Source organism: Castor canadensis, chromosome 1 (assembly GCF_047511655.1).
Source record: "Castor canadensis chromosome 1, mCasCan1.hap1v2, whole genome shotgun sequence".
Classification (NCBI taxonomy): Eukaryota; Metazoa; Chordata; class Mammalia; order Rodentia; family Castoridae; genus Castor; species Castor canadensis.
The window spans coordinates 64073171-64092500 of record NC_133386.1 but is presented as its reverse complement, the minus strand read 5'-3'; the positions used below and the strand labels follow the sequence as shown (position 1 = coordinate 64092500).

The 19330-nt window shown below is 34.6% G+C and overlaps 1 long non-coding RNA gene across 7 annotated transcripts in view; it reads left to right on the top strand.

Annotated features, from left to right (window-relative positions):
- LOC141424506 (uncharacterized) overlaps nt 1-19330 on the top strand; it is a 690552-nt gene that overhangs the window by 554286 nt on the left and 116936 nt on the right. The window contains exon 1 of one of the 7 annotated variants that reach the window (XR_012449444.1): nt 7856-8193. The exons of the other annotated variants lie outside the window; for them this stretch is intronic. This is a non-coding gene — a long non-coding RNA (uncharacterized lncRNA). Of the gene's footprint in view, nt 1-7855; nt 8194-19330 lie in introns of those variants that run through there. 7 annotated transcript variants of the gene reach the window in all.

Below are 19330 nucleotides of genomic sequence, written 5' to 3'. Positions count from 1 at the left end.
CCAACAGTCCTTCCTTCCTTCCTTTCTTTATCCCCTCTCCCATCCTCCTTTCCTTTCTTCCATTTTTTCCTTCTATCTTTTATTTAAAAATTGCATATTTCAAGTATATGGTCCTGGAGTTAAAACAGAAAATAGGCCACACACAATTCTTTTGCTTCCTTTGCTCCTTCCTTCCTTTTATCTTTCTTTCCTTTCTTTCTTTCTTTTTCTCTTTCTTCATTCATTCTTTCTTTCCTCTTCCTTTCTCCCTGTAGCTCTCCCTCCTTCCCTCCCTCTCTTCCTTCTTTTCTTTTTCCTTCTTTCTTTTCCTTCCCTTCCCTCCCTCTCTTCCCCTCTCTTTCTTTCTTTCTTTCATTTTTGTGGTGAAGGATATTTTCAAGCCTGAGCTTGAGCATACCAGACAACAGCTCTACCACTGAGCTGCACTCCCTGTCTTCACAATGCATTTTTTTAATAAAACTACAGTTTAGTTGAGGAGCACAAACTTAAAAGGGAAATCAGAATGATATAGAAGGAAAAGACAGGGGGACTTACCCTAGTGTTTTGGGTCAGGGAAGATTCTCACAAGGCAATAACTATAAAACTGAAACCTAAAGATTAAAATATTTAGTTAAGTAGAAGAGGAAGGTAAGAGGCCCAGAGGTGAAAAGATGAGAATAAAATAAATCCAAAATACAAGAGATGAGAGAACAAAAGAAAAGAGTAGAAGAAGAAAGCATAAATGTTTCATTAGAAAAAATATACACCTCTTTTACTTAATAATACATGTTTCTTGAGCAAATGCACAGGGCCAAACTCTGTGTTAGCTTCTGGGAAATATATAAAATAAAATACAGCAAATACAATTATATATTGCAATATTATTAATACTTAATAAACTCTCAATGAGCTATATCTTTATAAACCTTTTAAAATGGGATAGTAATTCTGCTAAAAGCCAACAGCTGGACCAAAAGACATGAAATCCATAAACACAACACTGAATTTCCCAGTTCTCTGGCTACTATAAATTTTCACCTTTGTAGTAATGTATACTTACATAGATTAATAACTTACTAGTATTGGGAATCTTCCAGGGAAGTAAATAAAAGTTATCCTTTGGGAGCAGCATAATGGGAACATTATCAGTATTAATGTTTACTTTTAACATCTGTGCCACTGAGGAAAAAAATAAATGTGGATGGACCTTTAAAAATCCAAACAGGCTGATGTATTTACATGCAAAAAGTTGATCAATATAGAGAAGACAGTATTTCTTTCTTCTTATTATCAATGTGATAGCAGTTATTTAAAAACATTCAGTTTCATAAGATGATTGCAAACATTAATATATATGTATGTGTGTGTATATATATATGTTCAGTAACTTGAATTCAATTGGAGAACTTTTGCTATTTAGTTTAACTTTTTGAAGTGCATGTGATTATGACCTGAAAGGCCGATTAATAGCAGGATTATGGTTTTATAGATCATACAATTCATTATGTTCTCACTAATCAATACCTGCAGTATACTACAACTTCACTTTCTGTGTCTCACTCATTTGGATGAGAGGATCTATATTTTTTGTTACTTTGCTGTGCCGCATATGTCACGGGTAAAAGGCCTTTTTGAGATCTCTAAAGCTATTATGGTCCATAGCTTTTAGTCTGCAACTCAAAAGATCATTAGAGACTACATTTTCTTATATTTAGCTATCTTCAATCTTTTATTTTCTAAGTTCTCCTTCATCATAGAACATTTTTTATGGCACTGTGGATTGGACCTTGGACCCTGAACATATTTGAGTCATGCCCCAAAGCTTTTGTCATTATTTTGTTTCTTTTTTTTTCTTTTATTCTTATGTGCATACAATGTTTGGGTCATTTATCCCCCCCTTCCCCCCACCCCTCCCTTACCCCCTCATCCCCTCCTTCTCCCCCCCACCCCCTCGCTACCAGGCAGAAGCTATTCTGCCCTTATCTCTAATTTTGTTGAAGAGAGAGTATAAACAATAATAGGAAGGACCAAGGGTTTTTGCTAGTTGAGATAAGGATAGCTATCTAAGCTAAGTTAACAGGGAGTTGACTTGCATTGCTTTCCTGTGCATGTTTATTTTGTTTCTGAGACAGGTCCTTGCTACATTTATAGCTTAAGCCAGCCTTCAACTGATTGGTCTCTAGTCTCTGCATCCTGGTTAGCTGGGATTACAGATGTGTACCACCATACCTGATCTGAAGGATACATTTTAAAGATTCAACTCATTGCTATATTCTGTTTAACAATTAAAGAGCATTATTAGAAAGAAAAGATTAGCTTTTAATCATAAAAAAGAATGTTACAAAGTAACATTAAGGCACTAAAAAAAAGTTCATGAATGATATGCTGGACTTTATTGGACCATATGAGAAATAATAATTAGTTTTGGAAAAGAAGTAAGCCCAACATTTTTATCAGAATCAGGCCTTTAACATGGATTTTGTAAATACCAGATATCCCAGAATACTTTGCTAATTTCAAAACCACAATGTCCTCCTAAGGCCTCTGAAATCTTTTTGAGTTTGAGCAGCTCCTTGCCCTGCTGCCAGCTGCTACTGTTTGCTATGCTCAGCCAAAGTGTTCCCTTCACCCTTCCTCTATTCGGAGAATTCTTGAAGGGACTTATTGTATCCTCTAGTTCATGTTTTTCAGGATGGAGAACTCATTCCTGTCTGTGATTATCTACGGGAGAGTAGACTTAACAGTGGTTGTTTCTCAAACAAACTCAGTCTTCTTGGTGTTGCAGAGGAAAGGAATCAACCCATCTAGTCCAAGGACATGCTTGAGCAGCTAGTTAATTGCTATGTATATGACACATCCTATGATTCAGTCTGTTGACGATCATGGCTGCACACAGATATGTCAGCTACACTTCTGGTGCATCATCTCTAAGTCACAACATTTGAAAAAGAACACATAACAACCATTGTATTTTCTTGTCTAATGATGGGATTTCTGAAGAGTGAAGTTTTTTGAGGACATTGTACACATAACCTCTGAGAACATCTGGTAATACTCCTTCTCTGTCCTTTTAAACCTGGTTGAGAATGATTCTTAGACATTCTATCCTTTTAGAAACACGGTAGTGGAATAATGATTATTCAAATAACTAATTACTTTTCTTCTGAAAGTATATATATATGATATATAGTATAAATATATATGCATTATATATATTAGTTCCTTCAAATGGTCTTACTCTGTTATTGTCTTATTTGACAATTAAACTTAAAAACATCTTTACAAAATATTTATTTCTGCTTCTATTTAGGTATGAGAAAATTAAAAGCATTTGTTGGTTTGAAATTGTAGCATACTTATGTTAGGGAATATTGAAATATTAAATTTGCAAAACACGATGTTATGTTTTTATTTGTTAGCAAAATATGTTTGAAATAGCATCATTCATAATCTGTCATGGATTCATTTTTTATTCTTTGAAAACACACAAAATAATGGACACTAGACAACATCTATCAAGATCTTATCATGTATGAGATACATATATAAATGAAAGCATTAAATCATTTACTTAATGAAGAAAATATAATTATCCCCATTTAACATGAATATATTGACTCTTAAAGAGTAAAGCAATTTACTGAAAGTCACATAGCTAACTAGTGGAAGAGCCAATACGCAAACCCCAAGATGCCTACTCTTGGCCGAAGTGCTGTTTTGCATTCTATTTAAATGAATTGTGTTCTGTCATTAAATTTAATCCATCCTGCAGGTATTGGACTCCTAACATGTGCCTGACACACAGTAACAAAGGAAACACACAAAATTCAAGGGGACAAATCATCAAATATGAAAATTTGTTCCAAAATTTTGAAGATTACTTAAAATTCTTTTTTTTTTTTTTTTCAATACTGGGCCTTGAACTCAGGGACTTCACCTTGAGCCACTCCACCAGCTCTTTTTGTGTAGGATTTTTTTCAACATAGGATCTCATGGAACTATTTGCCCCAGCTGGCTTCGAACTGTGATCCTCCTGATCTATGCCTCCTGAATAGCTAAGATTACAGGTGTGAGCCACTGGCGCCCAGCAAAATTCTTAGGTTTTTGAATGTTTGTTTTGCTGTGTTGTGGATAGAACACAGGGTCTCAAATATGGTAGGCAAGATGCTACCACCGAGCTACATCTCCCCCAAATTGCTTAGTTCTTTGATAAGCCATTTGAGTTACTAAATACTTGAAAGTTTCTGGTATTTGGAAAACATTTGTAATTTTCTTCTTCAGTTTCTTGCCAAAGATTGACTTGATGAGTGTCTCTAGGTTGGAATTTTATAAATTTCTCATTTGTTCATTGCCTTAGGTTGTTTGGACATTGTCTTATGATCCACTTAAGATCTTTTCTGTCATAAAACTTGTAAATCCAAGGCCAGAGTCTCTGTCTAGATTCTTATTTTGATACTATGCCTTTAATTTTCTCAGAGACAGTGTCAAACATTCCATTACTATAGGGTTGCATTGATTTATAATGTTTTTGTCTGATGTTTTGAAACATTTCAGAAGGAGTATTTGACAACTTTCACTTTTTTTCTAAGAACATAAAACTTTGAGTAACATAATTTTAAATTTTATAGGCTGTCTTCCACAATCCTTTTCTTCATTAACAATTTGTATTTGGGGTCTCAATTTTACAAGCAACCTATTCCATAGACATGACTTAGAGATTGCCATGTTGTTGTCTGATAGTTCTGTAAAACATAAAAAGAAATATCAGGCAAAGGGTGTCATCGTTGTAGCATTACATCTTTGAAGACTGAAAATAAGCTAGTTAAAGCCATTAGGAAAACTTGCACAGGTTTTTGAAACATATTCTTGAGATGTATACCAGTTAGGGGCATGCATGTGACCATTCTGACTTCTGTAGTTGAGTGCTTCAAGGAGAAAAAGCAATCAGAATCTGAAAGGTAAAGCTCAGATTTTTAGTGACTTGTGTACAATTAGAAAAATGATCAGAAACAACTTGAATTAAGTCAAATCAAAACAAGGTCTAGGTATATATGCAGTAAAATTGTGAAAAGTATTGTCCCCTATGCCAGTTCAGATGCATTTATTATGGTATCAAAGAAAGACCTAATTTTAAACAGAGTATTCAGCACATATTTTACCACTACTTTCTAACTTACATTTTAATACATTTTGCAGCAATATTGGCAATTAGTGGTATATTTTAAAACTGTTTTAAAGGTGATGATAAATGGCGACAGCAGAAAGTAAAAATGGGGATGGGGGCAACTTCTTGAATATGAGCATTGAATGGTGGGAATATTTTATCACTTTTTCCTAAATTACAAGTGTGCATTAGTCTTATCTTAACATGCCAATAATTATTATTAATGAAACAATCTCAAACCATTTCAATATTATCTGTTCATTGACTATATGAATTTTCCATTAACAGTGGGCTAGGTGGCAGTTCTAACCTTTCCAGGACTTTATGAAGAAAGTTCTCAGCCAAAACCTTTTTTCTCCTAGCACTCAAAACTTAGTGGCTTTGTCTCCCTTCTCTCTTGGTAAGTTTCACTCTTTCTCTGTGTGTGTGTGTGTGTTTGTGTGTGTGTGAAGTGGTGTAGTTGTGTGTGTGTGTGTACATGCACTGAAACTCTTCATAGAAAATACAATTAGCTATATTAATATATGCATATGTTTGCATTCTCTTGTAACACCTTGAGGGTGACATTTTATTTTAATGATGACAAAATGCTGGCTATTATATTTTTTTAATTTCCAGAAATGACAAGAGTTTCTGAGGCTGGCCTGGGCTACCTAGAGATGAGGTGGCATTTTTGACAGTATAGATTCCAAACCTCAGAGAAATTGGAAGTCTTTTACTCTATATCCTAAGAAGCACGTGGGATTTGCTATTTTGAACATTTCCCTTGTACTGATTATTCTGATGACAAAGAATCCTCCTTTTCAAATTTTAAATAAGTTTCTTTTCATGCATGAGGTTTTTGATACAGTAAACATGCAGCACTCAATAATTAATTTTGTTTATTATTATTCATGTTCTTTAATTTCTCTAGGACTTGAATATACATGGTCACAAACAATAAAATAAGAATCCTACTAAATAACAATTGAAAAGGCAAAAAGATGTTTAAAAGTTGGTAAGACTGGAGCTTGCTATGCACACCTGAAATTCCAGCTGCTAGGCAGAAGTTGAATAGAAAGACAAAGGACAAAAATTTTGCTTTATCATTTTGTAAATTTACTGTTTCACTTCATCCTTTATCTCAAGTATCAATTTTCTGAAAGAAGTCACATTAAGCTTCTTTTCTGCTATTGATTGATCAGTGTCAACTAATTTTCCTACTGATAACTTAGTAGTATGTGAAATGATCTGTTTTTAAAATTAAGTATAGTTCAGTTGAAACTCTCAGAGAACAGTATGACTTAACTTAGCCATGTATTGGATTTCAGAAACTGTATATTATCAATTTCCTCCTCAGTAATTTTATAAAATAAAGTTTCATTTCAGAAAAATTTTCTTACAAATTTCCTTCTTGTTTTCTTTTGAATCTTGTTAAAAGTCAAAAAGTCTGTAAAATGGCTTAATACTTTATCTAAATGTATTTTAAAAAATTCTTTCAAACATCTTATTTAGATAATTTCTGCTCAAAGACTTGTAGAAAAATGTGCTCTAAAGAAAGAATGGTTTGCTGGGTTTTGGTGTTGAAACATAAGGACTGATAATATATTTTGAATGAATCTTTAATCATTCACTTTGCAATAATTGCTCATCAAATGATGACAACTGAGAACTCTAAATTTTGTGCTGGAGAGTGTTTTAAGGTTACTTTTCTTGTAACAGTGAAACCTAATCACCAGTAAGCATTTAGGTAGCTCCTACTGGGTACAGCCCTTCATAAATACTGGGGATAGAAAAAACAGCAGAAATATTTGAATATGTTCAATCAGTTAAAGAATAAGAGGTGTTTGAGATTAAAGAATGAGAGATTTGTATTTCATTTTAGGTCAAACCAGAAAGATGACAAGAGATATTGTGGGGATTTTTGTAAGTAATTTGAGACACAAAGTAATAAGGCTACTGATGTCCAATGAGGAGGGATTGGTTTCTGGAAAAATTGAGCAAGTATGTTAGTGAGATTTTTTTTTTCAGGCTTAGATTACTGAGGCTTTGATTCAAAGCTACTTCTTTATTAAGACTTTGATTTAGGGGTGGGATAATTTAGGCCATTTCTTTCACATATAGTTCCTAGCTCAATAATAAGTGAAATCATAGTTTTGAGCTTCATAAATTAGCAACACTGAACACTTTCCACCTCTGCAACTTTGCTGTGAGGAATGCAATGACAGATTCTGTGCTGTGTTTGCCTATGAGATGATTTCCTTGAAGTCCCATAATGAGTTGTTTTTGGCAGGATTAATGAGTATTATAATGGTAAATGGATGTTTGCAGCTCAGTTGTGTTCCATCAAGGAGTAACATGGGGTTTCTGTTCCCTTGGAGGCCATAATTGGTGGCATTAATGCACTTTTTAATTACACTTCTTGAAAAAAATGAATTGGAACCAAAACAAAAGCTAAGTGATCATCTCTCTGCTGTTTCGCATGGTATAAACAGAAGACTGTTGCTATCCCGGGTATTTATAATTTGAATCATATTCTGGATAAAACATACACAGTATATTTTGATGATGAGATTTGTTTTGAAAATGGTTATTTGCCTTTGTTTTTTCTCATTCTTACAGACTGAATAAACTGAAATATACTTTTATTATATGCATATCATACATATCTAGAGTATACACAAGTAAGAAATGTATATATAAGAAATGTATACAAGTAAGAATTTTGTAAAAGTTTACTTATTATAAATGTAGATGATGTTAAACATAAAATAATAGGTTCATTACGTATAATTACATCTCTTCGTTTGTTTCCTGATGCTCACTGTTAGTCTAGAGCAATGTTAAGTGTAATTAATTCCCAAAGCTCTGTGAATAAGCTAGAATGTACTAAGCCATTTTTCTTTTTCTCTTTTCACACATATATGTGAGAAATTACTAATAGCCGCTGCTTCAGCATATCCCATCATTGCAATATTATGCATGTTCGTGGTTTGTAGTGGCAAGCTCAACATTGATCTATCGGATAACATTTGCAAAGTATAGCATGAAGAGGAAAAGTATTTTATAAGGTAATGTGGCATAAATATATAGAGAACATAATAATATGAATTTTTAAAAATCCATAGCCATTTATTACTAATCTATTTATAAATTACTTTAACTGTGTTGGTTATTATATGCATATGTCCTTATAGCAACAATATAGTTATTATTTAACTTTCTTACATTTTAAAAATAAGGCAGAGAGAAAAATATTGGACTGTGATTAATTGAGTGACTAGTGGACATCATGAGTGCTTGAGTTTAACTGATTATGTGAGCACTTTCAAGTTCTTGCTGAAATAAGTCAGTGTGAAGACTATTCCTTGTTCCATATAGTCCTTTAAAAAGACATTTTTTGGTTTCTGGGTTATCTTTGAGTAACAAAGAGTACATGGGGCAGAAATGCATTTGGATCACTGGCAAGCAGTTCTATCTATAAAAAAGTGCAAAAAGAATGAAAAACCCAGATGCTCTGGAATTGCTCCTACATTTATGTCTGAGGTTTGGTGAGATATAGAAAACCTCACTTCTTAGATTTGATGAGATTTAGAAAACCTCACTTCTTAGATTTGAGAGCATTTGTGAAAAGAAAGCTGCCTTTCTCAACTTCATTTTGACTCTTGCCATCAGGTAAAATTCTTCATTGGTGGCTCAAACATCTGCTTCCAGGGTTTTCTGCAGCTCTGTAAAAAGAGTTTTATTTTCTGTTTTTAAGGAAGCACAAAATTAAACAAGAAGTAGACAAGCAGGGAAACTAAAAACTCCACTCCTGGTATTTATGAATAGGGATTTCAGAGTTTGGGAAGTGTGGAGTGGTCTTCTACTGCTGCACATTTAACTGTTCTGCCTAGCATGGAAACCAGAGGAGGGACCCATCTCTGGCTTTATGCTGCTCCATTCTCCTCGTGTTCGTGACTGGGTGTGCTGAGTTGCTTTATTTTTTCTTTAGAAGAGTGATGACAGTGATTAATTCAGTTGATGCATCATTGTCCTGTCCCCACCACTTTAGTAGTTTCCACAAAATGTTCTAAAATAACTAGACAGCATTTATATATGTGCGAATTCTGTGTGCTTTTGCATATTATCATTCTATCTATATCTGATGCTGATCTTGTCAGCCATGCCATCTAAAAATACTAAAAAAAGACCAAAATGCATATAAAAACTGAATTTTTAAGTAGCACTTTAATGCCAGATATCTATATCTGTATATGTAGATAGATACCTATACATATATATGCACACATTACATTAAAATACAATTTTTAAATTTATACAGAATACAATAGCAGTATATGTTTCATACTAATTAAATTTTTAAAATATTTTCAAGTGATGTAATGTAAATTGCATAGCATAACCTCTCAGTTTCATAGCAATTATAATACAAAATAATAATTGGTAATATTTCTTGAGCTTTGTTTTTTTTTTTTCCTTACATGGTCTTTTGGAGTAACAGCTGGCATTTTCTTCATGTTATAGGTTTTAAAAAGAAGTTGCCAGGCATAGTGGCTCACTTCTACAACCCTAGGTATTCAGGAGGCAGAGATTGGTTCCAAGTCAGTCCTGGCAAAAAGTTCACGAGATCCCATCGCAACCAATAGCTGGGTGTGATGGCCCACATCTGTCATCCCAGTTACACTGGAAGCACAGATGAGGTGATAGCATTCTAGACTGATGTGGACATAAAATGAGACTCTTATCTCCAAAATAACCAACACAAGGGCTGGTGGTGTAACTCAAGTGGTAGAGCAACTGCCTAGCAAGCATGAGGCCCTGAATTCAATCCTCAGTATCACCAAAGGAAAAAGGAAAGAAGAAGCTAAAGTTTAGAGAGCTGGGCTATTTCCCCAAGGTCACACCTGCCTTAGAAGACTGGGAACAAGAGCTCAGCTCTTTATGATTCCAGTCTGGTCATATTTAACCTCTCTAGTATCCACGGGGAGGATGGGTTTAATAGTAAAACATGCAAAAACATTTGGTTACATTTTTAACAGCACTACTAGGTTACATAAATGAAGCATTTATTAGGATTTTTAAAAAAAATATTTTGCCTCTTAAGTGGATCCTAGAAATTATGTACTAGGCATACCCAGCCCTTGTGAATGGTGTTCACTTAAGAGGCCACTGAGTAGAGGCAGAACAGGAGAGTGGTACATGCTTGATGGAGGAGCTGGGCAAATGTGGAGTCCACAATTAGCCTCGCTAGTCATGAGCTACCTGGCAGTAAGTAAACTGATTAATAGTTTTTGTGCTTCAGTTTATTTATCTATAAAATCATGACAATAATATTTCTCACAAGGCTGTTACAAAAAGTAAATAATGCATCTGAATCATTTAGTCACCCACAGTAAACACTGAATAAATGTGTCCACTGTTATTATTAAGCATAAAGTGCTACCTTCCTTGGGATGGATATTATATTATGTATAATAGTTATCATTGCAAGCTACTACTTGTTCTTAAGACATTCTTAGACAGATGTTTGAAAATAAAACGGAAATCAGTTCTGTCTGAACTAACACAATTACACTATAAATAAGGACGTTCTGAAATTCAAAGTTTGGGCAGCAGCAGCAGCATGGTCCCCAAATGTCTCAGAACTTCGAAGAAGCGTGTGGCTGGTTTGTTGTCAGAAAACATTTTAATTAATAGTGAATTTTGAAAAATTAGAAAGTATATTTGCACATAATTTCTTTTCGATGAATAGACAAAAGCTCTTAAACAGAAGTGATAGAGGTTTGAGTTTGAATTCCAGTTCCTACACTTGTTTAGCCCCAGGCAAGTGCTTACCAGGACTGAATCACAGTTGCAGCAGCTGTGGTGACTATTAATAATGACATATGCAAAGGGCCTCAGATAAAGCCCAGGACTTAGTAGGCACATAATAAATGAGAGCTATTAATGTGGTTAATATTTCTTATCCAAGATATGTGTAAATCTTTAATAATAATAAGACAAATCTATCACTTACAAGTTCAGTTATGCAAATTATATACCTATATTTCATGATTTAAAGTGTTATCCTGAAATCAAAGAATTTAGCCATAGCATCTAGACAAGCACTCTTTGACTGAATCAAGAGCAGGGTAATTATTATTGTTTATACTTCATTATTCTGCAAAGTTGTATTCAGAGTTCTTTGTGTTTAATTCATTTAGAAAGAGAGAATATTTTCAAGAAACTTGTAAACATTTATCTTTTCCCAGGTGAAATATAGGTTTACAATTAAATGTATCTAGGAAACTGACAATGAGAAAGTGAACAAGTGAACAAAATATTTGTTAGATAAAGGAAATTTTCTTATTCATAGATATATGTGAGAAAATTGTCATAACTAAGCTCTAAGGTTTGGGGGTTTTGTTTTTGTTTTCTTTCTTTTTTTTTTTTTTTTATTTTGAGGCAAGGTGTTGATATGTAAGCCAGGCAGACCTGGAACTCGTGCTCTGCCTGCCTCGGCCTCTGAAAGCTGGGATCATAGGTATGCATGGCCCCACCTGGCTAGCTCTAAGGTTTCATTCATATTTACTCCTACTCGAAAAATCTCAGCTATCCTTATCTCAACCAGCAAAAATCCTTGTTTCTTCCTATTATAGCTTATACTCTCTCTACAACAAAATTAGAAATAAGGGCAAAATAGTTTCTGCTGGGTATTGAGGGGGGGGGGGGAAGCGGGAGGGGGTGGAGTGGGTGGTAAGGAAGGGGGTGGGGGCAAGGGGGAGAAATGACCCAAGCCTTGTATGCACATATGAATAATAAAAGAAAAAAAAAAGAAAAATCTCTAAAAAATGTGTTATATAAAGTTAATTTAAATGTATTTAGCTTTGAAAGGTAACTTTTTAACAAATTATTTACTCATACAAAGTTGGCTAATACATAATTTACAACCAGTAAGTGCGTGGAATTTGATTCCATACATTTTATTGTATTTTTAGGCTGTGCAACTAGGAGAAACATGTTTGTCAACTCCTGCTATCATGCAGTAAATTTTTAACTAAATTCTATAAACTAAACTACAATTTCCCTAAAGCCATTTGCAATATAAGATTTCAAGACATGTGAGTTTTAAAAATAGCAATTACATCACGCTGTTGGACTTACCAAAGTGTAATGAATAGTGCCATGATTTTATATTCCAGTGAAAGATGTTGCCTACTGTTTTTATTAGTCACTTTCTGTTCCGGTGATGATTACCTAAGACGGTGTAAAGAAAGATTTACATTGGTCACTGTTTCAGAGGTTTCGGTCCATGCTGGCTGGCTCTGTTCTTGCTGGGCCTGGGATCTGGCAGCACATCATGCCAGGAGGGTGTCTCTCTTCACATTGGCTAGGAAGCAGAAAAAGAGGAGAGGAAGGGACCAGGGACAAAGTACACCCCCAAGAACACACCCACAGTGATCTACTTCCTCCAGCCAGGCCCCACTTACTTAAGTTTTCACTACCTCCCAAAAGAGCACCACAAACTGGAAATCAAGCCTTTGACACATTCATCTGTAAGGACATTTCATATTTAAGCCATAACATGATTTAATCCCCAAATGTCAACATTTTTTTAAAATCACTAAATAGTACTCTGAATATCATGAATCAAATATGCTAAAAAGAAACTAATTGAATAACATTTTTTCATTAAATCTCTTTGAAGTTCACAAAGACCTTAAATTTTATATATCAGAGTGTGTTAAAAAAGGAAAGCCTGAGTAGTTTTGAAGGGTAAGCTGAGATCAAAACTATAATTTTGTCTTGGGGGCTTCATGCTATGTTGGGAATATAAATGATATATTGCAGTATGTATAATATAGAATGTGATCAAAGTTCTTTCCTTGCCTTCCAAGGGAATAATGGCACTGAGGAAAGAGCCAAACACATCTTCTATGAAGGAAATTTTTAATAAATGTTTGTCAAGTGGATTTTGAATATGCTTTTTGCATAATTGACTGCAAGTTTGTATAATTTCACTTTGTAAAAAGAAAATGAATGTAGGCAGTTTGAAGCTTTCAGTAGATGATTGTGGAAATTAAGGTAAACTTTTACTTTCCTTTGCTCTGTGTTTCCTGTACCAATAATCATATTCTGCAATTTTAGGCAAATTTTAGAGTAAATTCTGTCCCTTTGAGCTTATAACTATCTGATTCCTAATGACTGTTTTCAGATAGATAAATAGGTAAATTAAAAATTTTTTATTGTTGTGCTGGGTGTGGGTACATTGTAGCAGTTACAAAACTTCTTATAATATATCAAATATATCATACTTGAGCCAGGCGCCAGTGGTTCACGGCTGTAATCCTAGCTACTCAAGAAGCAGTGATCAGGATTGCAGTTCGAAGCCAGCCCAAGCAAATTGTTCACGAGACCCCATCTTGAAAATACCCATCACAAAAAGAGCTGGGCAAGTGGCTCAAGGTGAAGACCCTGAGTTCAAGCCCCAGGACTGCAAAAAAAAAAAAATCATACTTACATTCACCCCTTCCACAATTCTCCCTTATTTCCCTTAACCCCCATTCTTGGAACAGTTACAACAGGTATCATTTTTACATTTACATACAGGTGGACACAGTATTTGTACCATAATCACCCTCCTATACCCTTTCCCCACCATCTCCCCACTTCTACTGGAACCAACCCCCAAGGCAGGACCTGTTCTGCCCTCCTGTTATCCGATTTTAGAAAAGAAAACAAATGACATTTTTGTTTGCTTACTATAGTTGCACAGCTACAAATGTTTCCTTGTGACATTTCCACATTTATACACATTACAACTCAAATTGGTTCTGCTCCTCTATTTTCTTCTTTCTACCTTAGTCTCCTTCTTATGGAGGTGCCAACAGATTTAAAATTCTATATTCATTCTTATAGAGAGAGTACATCAACCACATTCACCTTCTTAACTTCTTTCTTTTACCCTCCCCCGCTTGTATGTGATCTCCCCTTAGCGTGACTTGTTTTTCATAATATTGCTGTATCTGTATTAGGTCTATATTCCAGATATGAAAGAAAACATTGCTTTTGGCCTTCTGAACCTGGCTAACTTCACTTAAGATAATGCTCTCCAGTTTCATCTTTTTACCTGCAAACAACAAAATTTTATTCTTCTTTGTGGCTGAATAAAATTCCATTGTATATAAATATCACATTTTCTTAAGCCATTCATCAGTAGTGGGGCCTCTGAGATAGGTAAATTTAATTGGTGAATTTTATGGCCCTTGCTGCTTTTGAAAACAATTTTCTCTGCAGGAGAAAGTCAGAACATATTTGCCAAATAATATGTGTGAAAGATATTCTCACAGATTCTTCTTTGGGAATCTTAGTTCAAAGAGCCTGTGAAAGAAAAGTGTAAAAGCACATTTAAATGCAGGATATGCAAGTTACTCAGCCATGAAGAAGAATGAAATCTTATCACTTGCAGGTAAATGGATGGAACAAGAGAACATTTTTCTGAGGAGGTCAGCCAAGCTCAGAAGACCAAAAATTGTGTGTTCTCCCTCACATGCTGTCTTTAGATCTAGGGCAAATGCAGTAATGTGGTTGGATTGGGACCACATGACAAGGGGAAAGCACATTTGAGTGATACAGAAAAAGGTAGAAAACCCAAAACATGAAAGCGTTTGATGTCCCCACTCCAGAGGAGCTAATGTAGAAACCTTAAAGCAACAGAGGCTATCATGAAGGGGATCAGTAACCAGGGTAAAGATCAGTTGGAGATGAATCAACATAGGTCATAACATGTGTACACGAAAGCAATGCTAGGAATATTTCTGTATAGCTATCCTCAACTCAACTAGCAAAAACGCTTTGTCTTCCTTATCAGGCTTGTCTCTTTTCTTCAACAAAACTAGTGATAAAGGCAGAACAGGACCTGACTGGAACTGAGGGGGGGAGGAGGGAGAAATGACCCAAACAATGTATGCACATGTGAATAAAAGAATAATTAAAAATAAATAAATAAATAAATAAATAAACAAATCAGTTGATTAAATAAATAAATAAATAAATGCAGAGTATGGTGGCCACACACGTTAATTCCAGAAGGCAGAGATTGGGAGGGTTGAAGTTTGAGGTCAGCAAGGTCAAAAAAGTCAGCAAGACACCAAATCAACAAACATGACTTGGCATAGTGGCATGGACCTGTCATCCCAGCTGTAGTGGGAAGCGTAAGTGAGAGAACTATGGTCAAGACCACCCAGGAAAAACATAAGACCCTATCAGAAAAATAACTTAAAACAAAAATGGCTGGGGGTGTGCCTACCCAGCAAGTGTGAGGCCTTGAGTTCAAACTCTAGTACCACAAAACAGCACACTTAAAGTCGATTTGAGTGTATACTTTAAGGTCATTTTCTAGGTACTGTATCAGTGAATGAAATATATTTTCTTTGAATATTCTTTTATTCCAGATAACTATATTTTCCCCCTTCCTCTATAAGAACTCAGAAACCCAGGAGAAAGGAAATATTACTAAATCTCCCAGAGATTCTAGGTTATCTATTACTCCTAAGAAAACCCTATCCATTTTCTTCTACTTCTTTTGGTTAAGATACTTCCTATTGATTCTATATTAAAGAGAAGAAAAATTTGTCTACTTCATTTTCAATTTACATTTATTTCAGTTTGTTCTTTCATAACTGGTGCCTTTTCACAATTCCAATTTATTTTCCTGTTCTCCACTGTGTTAAGAAAGTTAGGTTATAGCAGATCAAATCAAGAATAATCTGTCCTTTCTCCATGGCACTTGATTAGTCTTCAAAGCTCTATGATATGGGGAACAGCCAACTACTTAATAAGGCTTATAAACTGAAGCTTAAATTTAAAAATAGGTTTTATGTAATGGGTAAACAGAACTGACACCATCTATATACTAATGGCCATACTTATGAATCAATTAATTAAATATAACTAACCGTGTATGGTGTATGGGCTAATTCCTCTTTTCAACTCTCCTACAATGAATTCTGCTCGGTTTTCTCAATACACTTCTTTTATACTAGTTTTCTACATGGGATGTTGAAAATCTAGAGAGTGAATTTTTTCAGTTTTTCCATTTTTAACAATTCAAAGTCTTTGCTGCTTTTACTCCTAGCTCTCGCCTTCTTCCATGTTTTTTTACACAAATTGTCTCTCTGGAAATAGCACATGGACTGGACTGTCCATCACTCTCCCCTCGTTGAGGCCATGCTTTCTAGGCTTTTTGGTCATTTTCATGACACTTCCTCTGTTTGCTATAAGTTCTTGAGCTCTTTCCTACTTTGTCACTCTGGCTTTTGTGCTCTGTGGCTGACACCTAGGTCATTGACTTTGCTGGTTTTATTTTTCACACCTGAATAAGAAGGCCATTTAATTTTCTTTTGAATGTGGAATTTAACCATTATTTTGGAAGCAAAAGAACTGACTTTCCATAATAATGTCACCACGACAATAAAAATGAAAGAAAATTTTGTTGAGTTCTCTCCTTTTTCTCCCTTTAATTAGATTCTGCAAAACCCAAAACCCCTAGGTGTACTCAAAGGGGATACTTGTTCTGGGGGCTGTAGGGGCTGACCAAACAGCCTTTATTTAACCCTTGTGGGTACTGGGCAGTAATGTAACTTGACATGTGCCTCTGGTTAGTGAATGCGTGGTATGAAATTGAGACTTTCTAGGCACTAAAAATCCCAGCAGCTGGTGGTGCTGCACGTGGCTGCAATAAACTTGATTAATGGAGACAGAAGACCGCAGTGTGAGTGCCTGCTTTATGTTTTAGTGTTCTTCCTCAGGGTGATTGGTACATTGAGCTCCAGTTTCCTAACCTTCCAATTACTTAAAGTGAAAAGTGTAGGAACTTTTGCTCTGTGATAAAATTTTGCATTCAAATTTAATGTTCCTCTCTTTTTCTTCTAAGTTTCTTCATAAGCTTTTAAGTTCTCCCTTTAGATAAAACAGATCAAAATAGTGACAAATTTTAAAATAGTGATATGGAGGGTTGAAATTACCTTTAACTTCCAAACATTATTTTGGATTCTGGGGACATAGGATGAACAATATTGACAAAATCTTAATATTTTGATAACATAGACACTGTCTTAGAGGAAATGAGATAGACACCATACAAGAAAATAAATAAATTAACAAGGTACCATGGTGATGGAGTGAACCCATGGTATAGGGGTGATGGAGCAGTAGCCATTTTGATTTCAGGAATGTTCACTGGAGGACTGATATTTGAACTGACAACTGAATGACACAAAGGAACCAGGAATAAGAAAGATCTTCAGGTACCAGGTACAGTGCAAAAACCCTAATCAGAAAGAACTTTGAGTATTTGAAGAGCCTGAAGAAGGCCCAGTGTCTGGAGCAGTGAAGGAATTCACTTGTGTTGAGAAAACCAGATGCTTGATTATCTAGATTATGGTAAGGAGCTCTGGATTTTATTCAAAATGGAAAAGAAAGCCATTGGAGGGTTTCAGAAGAGGAGTGGTAAAAACTTATTCAGGTTTTAAAAAGAGTTTTCTGGATACTATAAGGAGGACAGTCAGTAGAGGTTAGATTTTCATTAGGATATAGAAAGAATGATTAGGAACTTCCTGTAGCAATGTAATGAGAGATAATAAAATTTTGTAATAGAGAAGTTATCATTGGAAATGAAGAAAACTAGACATATTCTGAGCACATTTTGGAGGAAGAGACAATGGATCTTGTTGATTGGTTGGATGTGGGGGCAGTGTTAGGTAATAAGGGAAGAAAAATCTCAAGTGACCTGGACAAGTGCTATTGCCTGAGATGGTGAAGCCTAAGTAAGAACTACTTTTAAGGGGTTAACTGAGTAAGCAATGGATATAAAAATTTAGGGTTCCATGGAGAATTCTATGAATACATATGTAGATGGAAATTAATAGCATTAATAGTATACGTATGGCATTTAAAGCTTAAGAGGAGGGAAGTAATCATTAACATGGATTATACCAAGAAGCAAACTTTTGTCTTAGCCTCAAGTTTGCTAAATGATGATGCTAATTATGATGCGATAATAGTTTTTAAAAAGATTAGTTTTTAGTAAAGCTAATTTCTGATTTACCTAATAGTTATACTTTCAAAATTGAAAGAAGCTATCAAGCTATATTCCAAAGAGATTTTATTCTTCTGCATTCCTACTAGTAGTGTCTGGGAGTTTCTAATTTCTTCCCAACATATAGGATGGTCATTCTTAGTACTTTTAGTCATACCAAGTAGGTAAGACCTCATTGTGCTGTATGCGTACATTTTCTTAACGACTGATGATCTGGAGCATCTTTATGTGTACTTACTTGCCATCTGTATATCTTCTTTAGTAATGTATTTAAATCTTTTAACTTTAATGAGCTGTTTGTTTTCTTATTATTAAATTTTAAGGGTTCTTAAAATTAATACAAGTCCCTGTATCAAATGTATGCTTAGTAAATATTCTCTCCCAGCCTGTGGCTTTTCATTTTCTTTACTACATCAAGAGAAAAAAAGAAATGTTCACTGAAGCTTTATGTATAATCTCCCAAACTGAAAACAACCTAAATGCCCTCCAACAGAAGAACAAGTCTTAAAAATTAGTGGTTTATCTATATAGTGGAGCATTTTTCAGCACTGATGAGGACTGTACTACTGGTAGATACAACACCATGGAGAAATTTCAAAATAATTTTACTAATGAGAAGATGAGACAATAAAAAGTAATATGTCAGAATGTGTAACAATAGGACATGGGGAGAGGCATGAAAATGGCTAAAAGTAGATGAAGAATGAGACTTTTGGATATGATGAATATGTTCAGTATTTTGATTATGGTAGGCACTTCACAGGTGTTTAAATATCTCAGATCTTATGAAATTATAAACTTTATGCATGTTCAGTTAAATATTTGTGAGTTATACATTAACAAAAATAAAAGAATATAAAAAATATATCTTAAGTTTTAGTAGATACTCTCATTGACACTCTAGAAATGATCTAAACTTCGTTGGATAACATATCTATGTTTTCCTTATTTCTATAAAACTAGCTTAATTGCACTGGTAAGGTGTGGTCAAATATTTAATGGCTACATTGACTTTTTTCAATGGATGATAATGTTATAATGCCTTTCATATACAACACCATATACATCCCAGTTTCTAAAATACTGAGCAGTATAGCAATGAGAGTCCTCTATAAGATACAAATTTC